At 32.2% G+C, this 20,304-nt stretch overlaps 1 long non-coding RNA gene across 1 annotated transcript in view; it reads left to right on the forward strand.

Annotated features, from left to right (window-relative positions):
• The first annotated feature begins 5,367 nt into the window (after window positions 1–5,367).
• LOC137920157 (uncharacterized) overlaps window positions 5,368–20,304 on the forward strand; it is a 99,083-nt gene continuing 84,146 nt past the window's right edge. Inside the window, exons 1-2 of the long non-coding RNA XR_011106757.1 lie at window positions 5,368–5,457; window positions 6,012–6,245. This is a non-coding gene — a long non-coding RNA (uncharacterized lncRNA). The remainder of the gene's footprint in view (window positions 5,458–6,011; window positions 6,246–20,304) is intronic.

A 20,304-nucleotide genomic window follows, 5' to 3' on the forward strand; every position in this document is an offset into this window, starting at 1 on the left:
AACTACAGATTTTATAATTTTGTTTACTTTTTTGGGCGTCCACATATAGATAATGATGATCATGATGGAAGACGTCTTTTCGATTAGCTAGTGTCACGTTAATGACGTACAGTAATATAGTTTTTATATTAAACAATTCAACGATCAAAAATCGTTAAAAAAATTCAATCGATATATCAAAACATAGAGTGGTACAACCCTAAGCATGAGATCGGGGCGCATCATTGAATGGCTTGTGATCTGCTTATGGCAAAGGCATCTTGTTTGCTGAAATCAGTAACGAACATCAATTAACAGCTACGTAATTACACGAACAATAATGTACAGGCAATTCCAACCCTTATTGCAATTTTGGAAAAGGTTAAAAATTAAATACTTTAAAAAATAATATGTAAAGGTAATGATTTTAGCTGATAAAGATTTAAGAAATACTGTTTTAAGAATAAAGAAGTGAAGATGAAAGCGATAAAAAAAATTATTTGATTTTTTTACGTGTTCTCAAATCTGGGAAATTTTAAGTTGAAGAAAAATATCATTATAGGAGAGCCCAATCTGATTCTTGTCACTGGTTAATTATTTAGTTTTATCCATATTCAGTTACGGGTCAGAAACTTGTACCTCCAAAAAGGCGGATCGCAAACATATATATTATTGTGAGATGTGGTGCTGGAGGAATATGTTACACATTGGACTTGGCATGCGATCCATACTAAACAGTTTATTCTGCGCGAACTCTATGTCAAAACCAGACTTTTTTCTGCTTGCGATTACTAGAATTTATCGGTCACGACTAAAAGAACGGAAATTCCTTTGAAAATCTGATGGCGGCTATAATAAGGGCAAGCGTCCGAGAGATTGTGATTCCAGTCATCATCAGCTAGTCTAAACAAATCCACTCCTCACTAAACTTCCTGCTGCGAACCGTGATGTCGAAGATGAAAACTGGTGGAGCAGTTTAATGATGAAGAAGGTAACTCCATGTCCAGGGGATCAAAACCCTCATTATTAACGATCAGGATGTAAGGAAATTTTACCAAAGTCAAAAACAAAATAGCTCTATCATTTGACGTTATTACAATGATTTATAATTGTCAGCTTATAATTAACTTTATATTAGTTCGAAATGCGCTACCTACTGGAAAAAACTAACAAGAAACTCAGAAAAAAAACTCAGAAAGTAGGGTTTGTAATCTTTTTATTGTTTTCATCATCTTGCCATCATCGTCATCATTTATAGGACTGCTGTAGAAGACTGTTCCAAACGGCATATATTAAGCTTCTTCACACCTTTACCTTTTGTCCGGGCGTATTGCGCTTTTGCCGGTTCGTGGTTTTTACTCCAAAAGCACAAAGTTTCAGCGATTTCTTCTGCGAAGATTTGTTTTTGTAATATAAAGATTATCTTCATTAACTGTTTATTATTATATACATTTCCAATATTTATCTGAAAGCTCCACTAGTCTCCTTTGAGTTTTCAAAATATTATCTGTTTGAACAGCTTCATTTTTGTCATTATGGTACAGCGAACTGGGAGAGTGCCAGTGAACTCAGTATTTAGTTCAATTCGCACAGTTTTTACACAAAGTGAACCACGTACTATAATTAAAGGATTTAACTTCGTCCGGTACGATGGTCGTATTGTGTGCGTGTGTTATTACGTAAATTATGCCGAAATTTGCTACAGTTTTAAAGTATTTTATTTGGTATGAACATTATTTTAAATCGACAAATATGCTAATGTATTTTTGAGTGCATATTTTGTTTATTTGTCTGCAAGATCTTTAAGCCTGGATAATAAATAAATCGTACGCTTTAATAATGCGGAGAATAATCATTTTCTTCGGCTAAACCAGACATCATAACTAATCAATTCATTAGACAAAATAATTACGTAAAAGTATATTTTAAATTGAACACTTGATATTCTAATGAGGGTTGCTCTTGTAAAGACTTCATACTGCCAGAAGTTATTGAGCCTTTTGTTTAACAATAGAAAACATAAATTAATGTAACATATTTTGGACTTTTTAAACAGAATGTAATTAATTTTTTTACCGATGCAACTGTGTAAAAGATAATATAAATGAGCAGCTAATAAATGTCAAACGCGTAAATTTGAAACGAACTGCTTATTCATAAAGTTTGAATAATTTTCCCCTCATTTACTTTTTTTATAATATGGAACTACTGCATAGTGTTATATTACTTAATTATTATATAATAAACTTTAATTGCCTTATTACGTATGTGTTTATAACCAATGACATTTATGAAGCAAATAACTGTAGACATTGCCGAGTTGTCATCGGACATGAAGGATAAATTTTTAATTATGATTGTTATTTAAAAATTGAAAAAAAAAACTGAAATAAGGGCTTCAAATGCTGTTTCTATTGTTTTTATTTCAGTAAGTAGATAATAATTTGGTCAATGTACTTTTGGTCTTCAGAAATGCAATTTTGTCTTTATTTCTTTGTATGTGTATATATATTATATATATTATTTGTGTGTGTATATATATATATGTATATATATACACACACATATATATATGCAGGTGGAAAACGTATAGGTGTTGGGTGTTTGGCAAAATTATTTAAAAAATCGTGTCTTTATTTTCTTTTCATGGAATATACTCAATTTAAATGCTTTACGACTGGGTAAAAGGGTGACCTAAGTTTAGTTTAAGATAATTTACACAAATTTATAATTTTTATTTTAAAAATAAGTAACACGGAACATCATTTGTATGGTACTTTGATACTTGTCAACCACTGGAAAATCGATTTCTTTGCTTCCAATCAGTCCTCTTGGTTATTTTAGCACAGACTTATCCCCAGCAGTGGGGCGTGGGCTCCACATAAGGACGTACGACATGGTTGAGGTCGCAGGTATTCAGTGGACATTGGCAGCGCAAGTCGGATTTTCGTGGTGATCTTTGGGAGAGGCCTATGCTTTACTGTGACCGTCTATCACCTGATATGATGATGACAGTACATAGGTATCATTTTCTCCAATGATGATATTTTTGCAGTCATCTCGTGATGTTAACCGGACACTGTACAGACCTAAACAGGTGGAATTCTGAAGGTGCATCGTCAGGGTAAAATGCATTATCACCTCCGAACCAAATTCTCCTAATATTTCGCTAAATATTTGTGTGGTCTAGCTTTATCATGATGAAAAACTACATGTTTTTTATTGAATTATTTCAATCGTTATTCTTAACATCTAACCATTTTTGTGTTATCAAAATTTACCAGATACAAATAGCACAGCTAAAGAGGTTTTATTACAATTTTATACAAACTAATTGAGATAAAACTTTTTAGATCTATACAACATAAATGTTACACGTGTATATATGTGTAAATTGTGAAAAATTAAATCAAGTAATGTTTAAGACGGAAAATTAGATAAAGAATATTAATTATCTATTAGATTTCTTTGATAAATAATGGTTATATTAATTTTGGTGGAACGAGTTCGTGGCTTTCGAACGAACCTCGCCCCGGTTGTAAAAACTAGTAGCCGCTTCGTGGTTTTGTCTGCGGTTATGATCTCTGACCTACTAATGGACTGTGTTAATTCAAACAAGGCACAAAGTTCGTCTATAATTACAATATTTTGTATAATAATTAACTTGAAGTTTATGTATGTATCGACATTTTTTCTTGTAACGTTTCTTTTATCTGATATCTGACGTCTTTCTAATTTGTCTCGACAGCCAACATATAGGATTTTTTGTGGTGAATTAATTGTGGATCCCACTTGCATCATCGTCATCTCAATCGTAAGTTATGATATTAAACCGTATGTTATTATATTATAGTCACACACTACCTATGTGATGTTTTGTCAGTCGATGTATTTCGTGCGACAGAGATAACGCTCTACGAAGCCGCAATTAGCCGATTGTCTCTTTTTAAAAGCCGATGTGCAATTTTTATCGCCGGGTACTGTATATTTTTTTTGCATAAAACTGTACATTAAACCTTGTAATCAAACATATAGATTTACGTAGTAATAGAATAAGTAGTACTGACAATAGCCGGTGACTGTCTAATGTGGAATTCGACCTCATTGAAAACCACATACAGCAATGATTTTATGTTCGAAGCGATTAAAAATCGATTTCGCTCTGTTGTGTTTAATTTTTATCGAATTACGTGCTGGCATGACTAAATTATTGTATGCCTATTAATTATAAATATCGTTCTATTCTTAGTTGTGTATATATATATATATTTAAATATATATATGCATATATATTAGACATATGATTTTAGAATTTTCAGTTGTAGGTGAATTTTCGTAATACAATTGAAGGATAACGAAAATTCACATGTTCGACATATACTGATTATTATTAGCATTTTTGATCTAGTTCGTTATAAATGCACTTATTATAAAATAGTGTAAAATAGTTTGAAGATTTATTTTTATTCATAATATAAATTTGTGTATTTATATGGTTTAAGTTGATTGTATTTTGACATAAGCACTAATTTTTTAAAATAACATTAATTTATTCTCGTTTTATAAAATTTATAAATACTTATGTATTTTTTTTATTATTTTTCATTATTATGTTTTTCATTATATTATATTTACTATTATATTTTAAAGTCGTGGAACTTGTCCACAAATTTTTTCACACGATATTTTTTCACGTTTGCTAGGGAATGTCTTAGGGGCATATATCTAATATAAAGGCAGGCGAGATTGTAACTAGGCGATTAATCATTAGTTTATTATGAAAAAAGGTTTTAAGAGACAAAATGAGTCTTTTCATCTTTTAAGCCTCATTCTCATCAACATAATAGGCACATATATTTTATATACACACATATATATATATATATATGTATATATATACATACACATATATATGTGTGTATATATATATATATAGTATACGTACATATCTAAATACTCACGCTAACATTTTTTCCAATATAGATGATCTACAAAGTTTCAACAAAAAAGGTAAGTAGGGATTTGTCTTGATTGTAAAAATAGGAGAATTTATGAATACAATTAGTTAAGTGTTAGACGCTTATGTTTACGGAAACATATAGTTAAATACGAAAGTACGTAGCGCACTTCGGCCAGATGGATTACGCTTTTCAAATCGAAAATGAATCTCCGTGAATTTGTTTGTGCCGAGCCGCTTACCTTTGCGCAATCACGTAACCAAGTGAAAGGGCAAGTAAACAAAATTTCGGGAAGTTAGTAAATTGTCTGGTTTTTGTTAGCTGGTGTCCGCGCTGTACGAGGCGCGAGCTTTTCGAAGACGTATCGCCGAGGAGTCCAGATAGCAGGGCAGAGGCGACGCGGTTGCCAGTACCGCGCGTGAGCCCATACGGGACGGACGCGTTATGTCGCTCTGTGGAATCGACACACCGCGCACCCGAAAACGTTCCCGATAAACATTCGCCGCAAAGTGTTTAATGCGTAATCACTGTGTCATATTATAATAGAAACCCACTGGCAGCAGTAGTTTCAGTTTTGGATTTTGAGGTTATAATTTTTCGCGCTCCTTTTCCGCCGTAATTCGAAAAACCGGCGCGTTTTGGCAGCCGGCGCGTTTAGCAGTTGCATAACAATGCATCGAAGGCCGCATGGAAAATGTCGCGAGTGAAAATCAGCGTGCGAAGCTATTTCCCCACGCGGTCATGTGGATTTGGATCGACTTCAGGGTGACGAGACGTGCATGCCGTTACGAAACGCTCTATGTCGAAGTTTTGAGCCGAAAAAAAGTTTTGCTCACCGCCTTTCGCATGACGACAGTAATCTGATAATTGCACGGCCGAAAATCTCTTTACTCGGGTCGGGTCTCGTTTATCACCGCTCAAATGTTTGCTTAAACATTTGAAGGCTTTCGACTTATTACAAGATAATAAATGATTTGTGCGATTTAATCCTCATCCGCTGCCTCTGTGTTTTTATTATATAGTTCGTGACGTGCCAGTGTTAATAAATGATATTGTACCGGTGATTTCTTTCAGGTCCGAGGGGGAGTACTAATATCTGTCACTTTCCATGTGTGTGTAGAATCTGTGTTGAGAATTAAGTTTGAGTTACAATAACCACAAGTGATACGATCCTATTGGAAACCGTACGAAAGTGAGACTGTGTTGGTGAACTGTGCGTGGTTTAAAAAAAAAAATTATATATATATACATATATAAATATATATCTTGTGTGAACCGTTTCGAAAGTGCACCGACTTCAGAGTAAACGTAAGTTTTGGCCCATTAATGTATTTGTTATCTGTGTAATTATGCATGACTCGGTACTTGAACGATAAAGTCAGCTATTATGACTGTTATGACAGTGTTTTTCGCACAATACCCCTGTAGTGTTGGAATCGACCGGTAAATAAGGTTATATATATACACATATATATATATATATATATATATACATACACACATATATATTTAAATAACCATAATATATTCGACAGTATGCTGTACGTGTTTTTCATTAAGTAATTATTGTCTTTAACAATTTAAAGTTTAGGATTTTAAATTACTTAATAATTAGATTTGAAAAAATTCTAATAAAATTTTCCTATTTGTTTTTTTTTTTTTTGGTAAATTTTCATTTACACAACTAAGTAATACATACATTGAATTTTTATATTAAATAAACATTTTAAATAGTTTTTGTTCTAATCTGTGGTATTCGTTATTTGAAAAGCAGACTTCTTATTTTTTAACATTCAAATCAAATATATTTTTATATCTACACGTATATATAACCCAGTTAATTAATTTTGCTAGATTAATGTAAATTAGGCTTGAGTAAAATGTTAAACTATATAAAAATATTTAAACTATATAAAAATCAAGTAACAATTCATACGAAATATATTACGTATTTCACACCAAGTCAGTATGACGTAGTGGTTGTAGCATTTGGCCTCCATGTTCGGCGCGTCTAAGCTTCGTTTCCAGTTAAAAAAAAAAATTAAAAACGAAAAAAGTTTTTATTGCTGGCTTATTTTAAAACTAATTGGTGAAATACACAAGAGTTCCATTAATGGGATCCCTTACTCAGCTACGTACAGTACAGTTATAACAAATCCTAATTAATTTGGCAATAATATGTAAAATAATAAAAATATAGTTTCATATAATTTTCTGAAGTTGGTATATAAGCAACACTTAACTATTAGATAAAAAAACTCGACGGCTAATTTTAATAATAATTCTGCATCATCATTGTGATTCAGAAATGACCACTAATAGTCATAATAATTATTTTATAAGGTTCACTAAACTAATCGATAATACATAATACAAGCTATAAATAATGAATATATATAAAAATAAACCTAGCATACGACTTTCTCAGCTTGTACACTACTTACATAAAAAGTAAAATCGAGTTTAAAGTACACTGTGGTTAACAATCAAGCATTTATTAATAATTTTAATTATTCCTTGCTAATAAGATATATTTTAAAATTTAAATTATCTGTTTATATAACAATGTTATAAAATTCCAGCCACAAATTATTAATTTTCAAAAGACATCTAACACACTGCATCGCATTTCATCAGACATCTCAATATTTTTTTTTCAAAACAACGTGAGCCACTTTTTGTTTATTTATTTATTTATTTATCAAACATACTATATATTTATATGTGCTTCAAAACTTATACTTTACTGTGGCTATTAACTAAAGTATATCATTATTTAAATATATAAAACATATACTAACGAACTGACTGAATATATAAATATATACTGACTCATCACGGAATCTCCGGAACCTTAAAGTAACAAACTCGGCAGGAAGTTGGATATATAGGTTCTTTTCGATTAAGGCAGTGCTTCCCAACCTTTTTTGTTCCATTACTCACATTAAAATTTTTATACGACATATAACATATAATTTTAAAATTTATTAATTTCGACATATATTTTTTAAAGTAAAGGGTTAGAGTCGCATTTTCGAATTGCTCCCTTTAATAATTAAATTACTCCCTTGTGGGGCGTGGACCCTACTTTGGGAAACACTGAAGTAGAGGTCACCTTTGAACAGATTTTTAGAGATTTCAATTACAGGGATTTGTTGGAGCCTTTATTGAATAATGTATATTTTTTATATTATTATATTCTCTTATAAATACAAAAATTAGCTAGAATGTTCTTTGAAGTATGTTAAAAAGTGTCAAGTAATGATGTTATGAAATAACAGCTTTAAAAAACCAAAGCTAAACGGACGAGGGTTAAGATTTTCTTAAGTATACTTAAGGGGTCTTAATAATAAATATTGTGTTAATTTTTGATATCAAATGAAACTAAAAACAACTTTATAGGTGTAACGATGACAAACGATGACGAAGTCATGGGAACAGCTAGTAAAATATAAAAGTGTCGGGGAAAAATTTCCTGCGCATTTTATACGAAAATTCGAGATATATTTTTTCAAAGTACTATCTGGGCGGACCAGAGCAAACTGGATCTTTTGAACGTAAACGTAACATGTGACGTATGAAACGTAAGTGGCACAAAATTGCCATCCATAATCTTCACAATTTTTAGTAGAATTAGTTACATTTTATTCTTTTTTTAATTCTAAATGTTTATTGCATATATTATTCCGAAAGTTTCGAGGAATTAAAAAGTATACGTTGGTATAAGTATTTTTATCGGGCGGGATTACTTTAAATTTCATGAGATTGATTTGGAATACTAAATAGAGAATTTACAATCTAAAAATTATCTTAATTTTTGATCATAGTATTACATCAAAATTAAATTTTATTGTGCAAAAGGGGTGATATGAAGGTGATATTTTATAAATAGTGTAGTGTTTGATCATTAGAGGTAGACATGGTTAACTGTATTTTATTAGACTTTTATATCTGACCGGGTTCTATGGTCTCGGAACCCGAAACAAGTTTTACAACTTTCGCTATATGAGCATTTATGATTTATATGTACTGCTATATTTTTTTAAAATGTTTACCAACTTTGACACGTGTCATATATGTAGTTCCGGCATGGAAAAAGTATGTTCATTTTTCAAATTATTATTCATAAAGGATTATTAACAACAATTTGTAATAATAAAGGCATCTATCGTCTTAAAACTACGAGGATTTTAGAACTGCGTTTTTCAAAGAGTATAGTGTATAGTGTCCACAATAAACTTAGACTGTTTTTTGTGGTCATTTTCACAGTATCCGCAATACAATGGTAGAGCATTTTCAGCTTTATTGTTACATAAAAATGCTCCAAAATATAATAGAACTTTTTACAATTTTTTATTCAAGTTTTAACATTCGAGCAAAAGCAACACTTTTTTCCTTGTTCCTATTTCAATGACTAAAAATCAATATAGAATATTTAGATAGATATATCTAGAAATTTTAATTACGTTGTGAAATTTTTAAATCGATTAATGGATTTTATTTATTCAAACAAAAACTGGAATTTACTAAAATTTTCACTAATAAACAATTTTTTAAATCAGCATGTGTTTGGCTTTAGCAATTTTATATTAAGATTTTTTTAAATCTCTAAACTAATTATACATATGTAGATTAAATATATTTTAAACCGTAAGGAATTCGGAAAGAAATTCTATTTTCAAAAAGCGCGCTCCCTGTCAAATGACGTCATCAGACGCCGTCATGCCGCCAATTAAACCAGCTTATTACGACATCGATGCACGCGGTTAATATGTTTAAATTTTTATGCATTTAGATAAAAAAACAAGATCGTTAGCCATTATCGTGTGTCAGATGCCAAAGGGAAATATCTGTTTTTAAGAATTTTATTTTGTTAACTGTAAATGTGTTAAGTTTAAATAAGGTGCATTATATTTAGTTTTTAAATGAAAGGTGTGGTTCGATTTCGTTACAAATTTCTTATAACATTTACGAATCTGTGTTCGACCATAAAGTTTTTGTATTTACATTATTTTATTACATTTTGGTAAGTGAAATATTAACATATATTACAAACGTATCAATATTTAATGAAGAGCTGTTTCATAAAATGTACTAATTCATTGTATATATGTTGTAATCATGATACAAATTCAAAACGTATTTATTTAATAACGCTTTATAGAGAAGTAAATGAATAATAAAATGCATATTTTTAAAAACAAAATTTCATCAAACATTAGGTTGATGTAAAAGTATTAATATTTAAAATAAATGAAAATATTACGAGAAAAACATGGGCAACAGGCAACAGGGCGCCCTTAAACCTATCTCAATTATTTATTTATTCATATAATTATTCACTTAGAATCATTTATAGTAAATTTGAAACTAAATTTAATAGAAAAGTGTTGTATTTATTTATTCATAGCAAACTCCGGGTTATACGAAAATATTATTAAAAATATAATTATGGTATTGTATACAGAAATATTCTACGAATTAAATGGATAAATAAATAAATAGATCATTGTGATTGCTTAAAAAAAATATGCTGTACTAATGCCTAATTTTCTAACCTTTGAGTTGCTACATTATATTGAAATCAATTATTGAACCTTATTTGTAATTGGACCGAAACAAAAAACCATTGCGAAGATATTTCCCGGATTTAGAAAGCGCCGAAACAAAAGACAATTTCGGTGCATTCACTACGGTTTCGCTTGGCTTGATAGAAATGTTCCGAGAGATTCGAAATTCAAACTAAACTGTATTTAGTAAATGGTTTCAATGGTTATTATTACAGCTAAGAAATTAGGGAAACGGCTTGCGTTTAGATTTTCAATAAGACCTATGAAAGCGGCCAGTATTCAGCTTTTTCTGATTTATTTTACAAGTTCATCCGTCCTCTTTGGATACTTTTACAGGCTTGCCGCTCCGTGGTTTCCTCTCTTGAGACATGAAACTCAAGAACGAAAAGATTTTACGCTCTTAATTATTTAAACAGCATTAATGAGTTAGTGTTAAATAAATTAACTTATATGGTCCAAGAAGAAACCGAAATTAGCCGATTGTCTCTTTCCAAAAGTCGATGTGCAATATTTATTGCCGGGTACTGTACAAGTGTGTCGGTCACGCACGACTTATAAATGAAGTCTCAAATTTTCACTAAATAAATATATTTAAATTACGTACTATGTTGTGACGTTTTATTAATACGCTTTAAATTTTTAAACTAATATACTTAAGAGCCGTTCACACGTGCGGTAGTGAACGCGATTTCAAAACTCAACAGGTCGCATCTGAATTAGGATTGTGTGAAAGTGCGTATTTAATCTTCGTGACCGTTCGATTCGTACGTCGTCTGCAGCGATAGAGATCACGTGTGTAAAACCGTTAGGGAGTGTGGTCGGATTTGTCGAAATCGTGTGCTACTTCCGGGTATAGTTTAATCGATTATTTTTCATCGTATATCGTAACAATTGACAATAATAACTGCTAAAATATGTACGATTTATTTCTATACTTGCGTTAAGTATGTACAGTAGTGTAGTTAAGATTAACAAATAGGATAGATTGCATTGTAAAGTCACGTAATTATTCATAGTTCACAGAGATCGAATCAGAAATGATTAGATCCGTAAAAGAACTAAGATAACCAACGTAGCTCGAAGAATCGCTCGTTTAAAGTGACAGCGGGTGGCACATCGTTCTTGAATCTGATGGGCCTTGGCGCCGAAAGGTTTTCGAGAGGAGAACATGAGCTGGTAGATGCGGCGTGGGAAAGAGGTTCCTCACTAGCGGAAAGTACAGGATCGGTCATCGTGGCGATCTTTGAGGGAGGCCTGTACTTTACAGTATTCGTCTATCTGCTGATATTATGAAGACGATGATAATATATATATATATATATTTATGGACGGGGCCTATGTATAGCAGACGTCTTATAGCTGAAATGTTGATGAAAGTGTTTTAACTGGTTTTTTATTCTAGTTCCCCTATCTTTGGGAAGGACAGGGTCGTTAGTTGTCTTATTAATTTTTTTTTCACTGTCCTTTTCATTTTCATTCTCTACTATCATTCTTCACATAATCTATCGTTCCATTCGTTCTTTCGACAATTCATTCTATCTTTATCTTTCGTTCTAATTCTCATTCATACATCGCCTTCTTATTTCTCTATTTTACAATACTTTACATTATTTCATATTTTTAATAAGAGTTTTATGTTCACTCTATTACACTGTTTTGCTTGCTTATTTTTGTAACATGTTTTACTATTACTTTACAAAAACTGAGAAACAATTACCTTCTTTTGGCATCTTCTAACATAGAGGCGATGTTCTAAGTGTCTGCGATGTCAACTTTGGAGACATTACTAAAATATTTTGGCGGTGTAATACTCTTTCTACACGCTTCGAAGCATCTTATATTAGAACAACAGCGTAATAAAGCAGAAACGCGGTTCAAACGGCAACTACGCTTATGTCTTCGGCTTAGTATTATTTATAATGAATTTTTATCAATCAGGTCATAACAAAATATGTGACTTATGATCACTTTTAACTGTTAAATCTATGTCTATGTTTCTTCATAGATTTTCAATAGGACCTGTTGGATGCTGTCTGTAAAGCTTGACAAGAATTGATGACGACAGTGTGACGTGATGGATTAGGTTAATATGGGTAGCCTCAGGACTATAGCCAAGTCAGGGGAATTTATGAAACATTTCGGTCTGACTTTAGCAGCTAAAATATCTAGAATTCGAGCACACGTTAACGAATGGCGTTCCTAGTTTTAGCGTTAGATTTAAGTTCATGACTGAAGTCACGTAGGCGCATTCAGAAACAGACGCTATAGGCGTGACGCTTTTGATTTATTTGCACGGATCTATCTTCTTCCGGCGAGACAATTACATCTTAATGAATCATAATTTATTTTGTTTTTTCTTATATTTATATTTTTTTCTTCTAAAACCTTTAAATTGGCGATTCGAAAAAGTTTGTAATTCTGACATAAGAATCCCAGTGCTGGACATAGGCGTATCCCATAGAATCCAAGTGGACTGGTTGAAAGCGGTCTGCATACATTGTCTTGCAACGATACTAACATAGTTATCTGTTCATCTTATGGATGTCTTTCGCTGTGCTTGCATGTCATGCCATGTTATGGTCTTTTTGTTTTATTTTTTTTTATGGTTCCCGCTATTGGAAGCCTCTCGTACCCCCTATCTTGTGTGAGACAGGGGCTATTTAACATTATTTAATTTTTCACAACCTTTTTTATTTTCTTTCTCTTCATTTATGCATCTTATGATCTTTCATTCGGTGTTCATTTCACATTTCTTCTTTCATTCTCTCTCGCTCTATGACCTTTCATTCCTCTCTCGTTACACATTAGCATTTCATCTATTTTATTTCTGTTTATTTACGTTATTTTTGTTTTGCTTGAACCTGTGGAGGTACTCAGAGAATCCCTCGTGCCTCGTGAAGAGCTGGGTGCTACGGTCTTTATTCGAGAACCTTGAGGCTCCAGCAGACATCTGTGCGTGCTGTGGATTCCCACGGTCACTTCAACTTGCCGATCCACTAGGTTATGTCATCTTCCATTCGATCTGATAGAGAAATGTTTTACAATGGTCCGACAATTGTAATACTGTTTTACGTATAATTAAAATTAATATTGGTTTTGTAGTTGTTACATCCTCGAGTTGAATTTATTTGTTTAAAATTTAAATTAGTTCTTACGTCTGTTAGATAACGGGGGTCATTGTTGAAATATCACTCAGGTCAGGGTCTGGCTTTCATAGCGGTCCGTCTCAATTACTGCATTGTGATGCGCGATGAATGGCTGGCACGCGCGTTTCCTCTACCTCCCTTTGTGCTCCTTTCCCCAGCTTCATTACTCGGAGGCGGCTTCCGGATGACCTTATGCTTGCAAATTACTCTCGGTGGACCCCCAGTAATGGCTTCCCTTTTTTTTCTAAAGGCGTTATTACCGGCTAGGTATAATTTTAATGACGATTTTTTTATGAAGATTATTGACTAGTTTTTTTTTAAATTAGACGGTTATATGGATTATTTTTTACTATAGATCTTATTAAAAGATAGTTTTTCCTTAAATAATTAATATCTAGGTGTTTTTTTGTAAATACCGTTCCTGATGATTTTTTTACCGTTTTATCAATGTAAATGTTTTTAAATAATATGGTTATCTTATATCAAAGATACCTTTTTGGATTAGTTTTTCCTTATTTCATTATTTTAGTAAAGTATATTTTTTAGACATTGTTTATGACGAGTTTTTATGAAGATTTTATTACTGGTGTTTTTTTTTAAGTTTAATTAGATTATTTCTAAATATACTTTAGAAGTTTATTAAAATTCGTGCATTATTTTACTAATACTTTTTTAAAGACATTGTTTAAGAAGTCATTTTCGGTGAAGATTTTGTTGAGAACTTTATAAAAAGTTTTTCATTTTTTTTCTTTAACATTTTATTAGATAAATATCCTAAGACATTGTTAATGGCTTCTGTTTTCTCAAAGATGTTCTTAATAATGATTTTTTTATTAATGGCTTATTTTTGAAAAAAAAAAACTTTGTAGTAGGTGATTATAATTTCATAAATTTTATATATGACTAGATTTGGTCTAATGTAATTATTTATGGTTAAAATTTTTTTAATAAGACATCTAGATTTTGTGATTGTTGATGTTATTTATTTTGGTATCAACAGAAATTAAGTAATCTGCGTCAGGTGGACACAACGGGAATCGTTTCATAATCAAAAGAATTTTAATATGCAATAAACATGGACTTCTCAATATATTTTATGAACAACTAGTAATATGATTTTATTATATAAGTGATACTGCAATAACTCTTATTTATATCTCACAGGGAAAAACGTATATAAACTCTTTTCCTGGTATCTCTTTGAAGAAAATTATAAGATGGCGTGTTAAAAATGTTCAAACTTGGCACGTGAATAGTTACCTAAATTCTATTTTATATCCATACGTCAATTGTATCTACAATTAACACAGTGATAAATAGCTAATGTTGGTTTACATTGAAAGAGAAATGCTTGCATAGTGTAAAGTAAATCTCAGAGAGTGCGTTCACTAGTTGCGTAATCACTAAGAATTTCCTCTGGTTTTACGCACCGTCTGTACATTCGGTGACCTCGCGGGAAAATCTTGTCGGCTAAAAATAATTCACGCGTTACAGGAAGGTATGACGAATTGTTGTTACAGCAGAAAACATCGTATGGTACAATCGCGCGCGAAACAATACAATGTTTACATGATTTCTATAAGGAAAACGTTCGACAAATACATTTGTACGCGTCTGTACATATCGCCCGTACAAATCGGTTCTGAATGTTAGAACATGTTATTTAACTGTTTATTATAATGTTACTTAAATCAGTTTTAATTACATATTCCATGATCACTTGCGCACGACAGTAGAAGAATGCCTGAGACCACAATTTAAATGAAAGTTGTCATAATAGGTTCTTATATAATGGCATCGTTCAATATAAAATACATGGCTACGAGGGTTCCAGTCGCGGCCAATTAACAGCAAGTAAGAAAAGGACCAATATTAAGCCACTTCCGCACATGCAGTGGTAGTCGTGCAACAAATGCACCGCCCGCCAGCCCACTGACAGCACAGAGACTCTGTGTTTGGCACTAATCGGTGTAACATAACTCCTGAAGATGCCTCGTGGAGGGGTGAAACACGTGTTGAGAAATTTGGCAGTGGCGGTTGTGTGATTCGCATTGTTTGCCGCATACGCATTTATCAGCGGGCTGGCGGGCGGTGCATTTGTTGCGCGACTACCACTGCATGTGCGGAAGTGGCTAAATATTGGTCCTTTTCTTACTTAGGATGGACTTCCGCAAGGTAACGCCTGATTCCATTAAATAATTAACAGCAAACTTGGTATCAATACAGGTCTATTTTCGTTTTATCATCATCATTTCAACCACAGGAGTTTTACTGCTAGACATCTCATATTCATAAACTAAGCAATGAGGAGGGAACATCAGTCACAGAAATTTTCATGGTGATTTTATGATACATATCGATGATAACGCATGTACACATATACACCAATACCTCGCTTTGCGTCGTTTCGTTTTGAGTTTTTTTTGGAGTTGCGTCGCTGCTTAATTAGTACTAATTTTCACTGTGCGTCGTTAGAATTTCGGGGTTGCGTTTTTTTGGGTTCGGGTATTTTTTTTTTTTTAATTTTTTTTTTTTTCCAAAAAATGGCAACACTTTTGTTTTAATTGCGCCATGCCATCAAAACTCGGGGATGCCCTTTCTAACTAAAAATCAACGCAATTTTAATACAGTTTTATTTTCACTTTGTTTTGCTAATTTTGGAGTTCAGTTTCAATTACGTAGTGTGTTGTGCTTTTTGAAAAGAGAATAAAAAATTTATTTAAATTTTAACGTATTGTTTTTGGTTAGGAAGCATAAGCTTTCCCCAATGATGACCACTGCCACGATGTCTTGTGCTGTCCGCATCATTTATTCATGTTATAATTAAAATACGATCATTTACAAGTACCAGTTGTGTAAATCATATGAGAAAAATTCGGTAGAAACTTCGATAGAATCTGACTGAAATAATCTAAGAGCCCAAAACAAAATCAAACGGGTTATATTATTGAATAAATTAAAATCTTTTCAATTTAGTAAAGTTCGAATCGATTATACAAAGACAGGACAGCGTACGTACCAGTGAAATATAAATAAAAAGGCAAGTTACATTCGAAATGTCACTAAACGATTTGTATACGGAAATGTATTCAAGCGTTCTATGATCCGTTGATTAGATTCAATCTCAAACGATAATCCTCTTGTTCAATGTCACCACAAATGAATATATGCAATGACCTTCCAACGACCTCTTTACGTTTACGCAAACGAAAAGCCAGTGAATGGTGCAGTGAACGCTGTCTTATCTACAAGGGTGTTTCAAAACCCATAAATTGTCGTTTTAACAACTACTTGTAATAGTTCTTTGCGCATACGCACCTATGAGACCGATATCGCGCACATAGAAACTAGCGGACGTATACAAGTGCGTGCACTCACACGTAAATCCACTCACGATTGCTCAGGCACGAGCGACACCACGTGCGACGTGAAGATAAATATACGTTTTCGCTTACAAACCTTATTACAATTCGCTGTACTTTTGATTGGTTTAAAAATTAATTTATCGGTAGACATATGATAAAATATTTCGTTTAACTATACATTTGACTAATTTACAATCGTACAAATAGATAGCGTTGAAAATGCAAGAATATACATGTCGCTATTTACAATTATTTAACAGTAGAAATGTAATAACGAAAGAAATATTTTTGTATAATCTTTTTAACTCGAATATATGTTACCGGTCAAGACCTGGTGAAACTTGGTCTATCACTACTGGCCTCATTGGCATGTTCACATTATCATCAGCCAAAAGACAGCTATACTATGAAAATTCGTAGTAGAACGAAGGTAACCTAATATAGCCTTGAAGATTAGGAAAAGAAGTAGCAGTGGGCAGGGTAAATAACAAACAGAATGGATTGCCGTAGAGCCTTAAGATTCTGAAATAGAGCCTATAAATGGGCAATCGTAACTTTCGATGTCTATCAACATGGTGGATATATGAACTTGTTAAGTTTGTCAGAAAACACTCGATGTAGGCTTTTTCTAGAAGGCATTGAAAATTTATGGCGAACGCCTATGTCCAACAGTGGACGCCGTAGGATGTCCCACATCCTTCGGAGACTACCAGATAACTTTTACTAACTACTTGTTGTAGAAAAAGTAGACATTAGATAGATCTATTCGCTGGTTGTTCTTTAATTACTGCCTTAATGAAAGAAGAAGATTTGTAAGATCTTCAAGATGGATACGAAGTTCAGATTGACTTGTTAGTTCCAGTAGGAGATTTTAGCGGTGTTTTCGGCGTAGATAAAGCCGTCGAGACTAGATAAGTGATTTGATATCGCTGTGATACTGTGAGTTGTGTGCTTTCGGCGGTTATCGTGACAAATCAGTGCGTCGGGAACGGTTTGCGGTATGATAGGCTGTAATAACATCGTCATTCCTTGCGTACTACTTTGATAACAGATCTAACGTGCGTACTTGATTTTAAAGAAATCTATATTCGGATTCACTGATAGAAGTTTACTAAAATGTCACCAAATTACAAAAGCATGTTCCACATGTAAAAAGTAAACGCAAAAAAACGAAACATATACCTTTGAAGTCAATATTTATCAAAGTTTGATCACTTTTTATTGACATTTGCTTAAGAAATTCTCAAACTGAATTATATAAAGCTATATAATTGTATATAATATAAGTAAGAGAAGTGGACAGACACCTCGAATTGGCAATGCTTAGGATGTCCACACGTTAGGACATCACTCGGATGCAGGCTTTTAATTTATAATACACCCTATGCAAAAATTAATGGTTACACTAATAATAAAGTAATGATATTATAGTAAGAAAAAAACTTTTTCAAAATTTGTATTACTATTGGACAGATCGAAAAACCGACTGTTATTTACCGCTCTGGCATTGAAAATTTGTACACTATATAGTCAAAGGTTGTTGATAACGAAGGTTAATATATTGTTCAATAGAAATAAATACTTTTTATAAATGTAATCGTGTGAATTTAACCCAAGATAGCGACATTACTTTCCGTTCCCATACATATTAAAATTTGTCTGTCGTTTTTCAATAGAATAAGTAAATTAATGTAACTTATTTCAGAGTGATCACTTTTTATAATGTTAATTAAAAATAGATGTGAAAGCTTTTTGCTAATAAATACGCTTTATATTTTCACAACTTTTACACTCATAACCAATCATCCTGTATATTTAAACATGAATGCAAAAGTGTGAATTTATCATTTTGTTGTGTCTTTGAAATCGCAAGCAATGTGTTAATTGTTATAAAGTTGTGTAATTATAATATAGAATGTACAAAATTATTTCAAATAAAATATTTAATGGACTTATTTGTGTGTTCGTTTCAAATAGACAGACGGAAAATATCAATAGTTTTAGAGAAATGTCAATTAACCTTAATTTAGGGAGCGTAGACCTAAAATGACGCTTCGGCCGTCTAAAAACAAACTCGGGTCGTTAACATCTGTAGCGAAATAACAACAGTTCGGTCACTAATTGAATGGTCACTAAGTGTTCACTCTCTAGTACATTCTATACATAATTAAACGCCTTATATACAATTCAAAGTAAGTTTTACGTTGTAGACAATCAATTTGACGTTCGGACGATATTCAAATTTGTCCATTTAAAAACTAGGCCACGAACATGGTAACGAAACTCGAATATACTCAAACGAATGTAAGCAAAATAATAGGTATAGAAATAAAAATAAATTATGTAAATAAAAATTAAAAAAAACTGAGAAACGAGGTGATGGATGAAAGGCATTGGAAAAAAGGGCAAATGAAATGAAAGAGCAAGACAGATGAAATATAGAAGGTAAGTAAAGAATAAAAGATCTTAAAATGCATGGAAGAAGAGCTCAAAAAAAATGTAAATGAAAACGTTATTAAAAAGAAATAAAAGTCCCCAACTCATTAAATGGTTAGGGGTACGAGAGGCCTCCAACGGCAGGGGTCCTTAAAAAAACCCGAATATACATTGTGACATATATATGTGTATATTATTTTTATATATACTCGTACAAAGAAACTATTGCTATTCAATTATATCTTTTATTAATTTTTATACAACGTTATTAGTAAATATCAATCTTATGTTCGTACATCAATATTTCCTATAACGCGGAAATAATATACCGCGTTATAAGAGGGGTGATTGTATAGATACTTTCTATTAGACGTGGGACGTTTTTTAACTTATCTCATAAACAAAGATCTAAACAAGATGTAGTCATGTTCTGTATTTGAAGTTATTTGGCCAATAAAGAATATTGTTTAAAACACCGAATGTAATTTAAAAGTTATTGAAGGAAATAAGTACACAGAGTTAATTAATTTTATATTGCCTAATCATTGTCACCGATAGTTCTATTTCAAACAATGTCGCAATACAAAACAATGTTGTCCATTTAAATTTATAATTTTATAGTTGGCTTATGTTAGTTTGTTTTTTAACCTTTATAGGCGAAGAATTTGACTTCTATCTCACCTGATGCAATTACGTGGTCTACGATGGTACATGCTTGATTAGAAAAAACCTGTTTACTTTTGTCTTGAAGACTTCTGTGATATACTTGGCTCTAAACAATGAGACGGGTCGGTTGTTTCACTCCTTGACTGTTCCCACTATAATTCGATGGAAGAAAGGAGATGGGGGA

Source organism: Battus philenor, unplaced genomic scaffold (genome assembly GCF_028537555.1).
Source record: "Battus philenor isolate CCGP_79_NKW_IND1 unplaced genomic scaffold, ilBatPhil1.0.hap1 SCAF_18, whole genome shotgun sequence".
NCBI lineage: Eukaryota > Metazoa > Arthropoda > Insecta > Lepidoptera > Papilionidae > Battus > Battus philenor.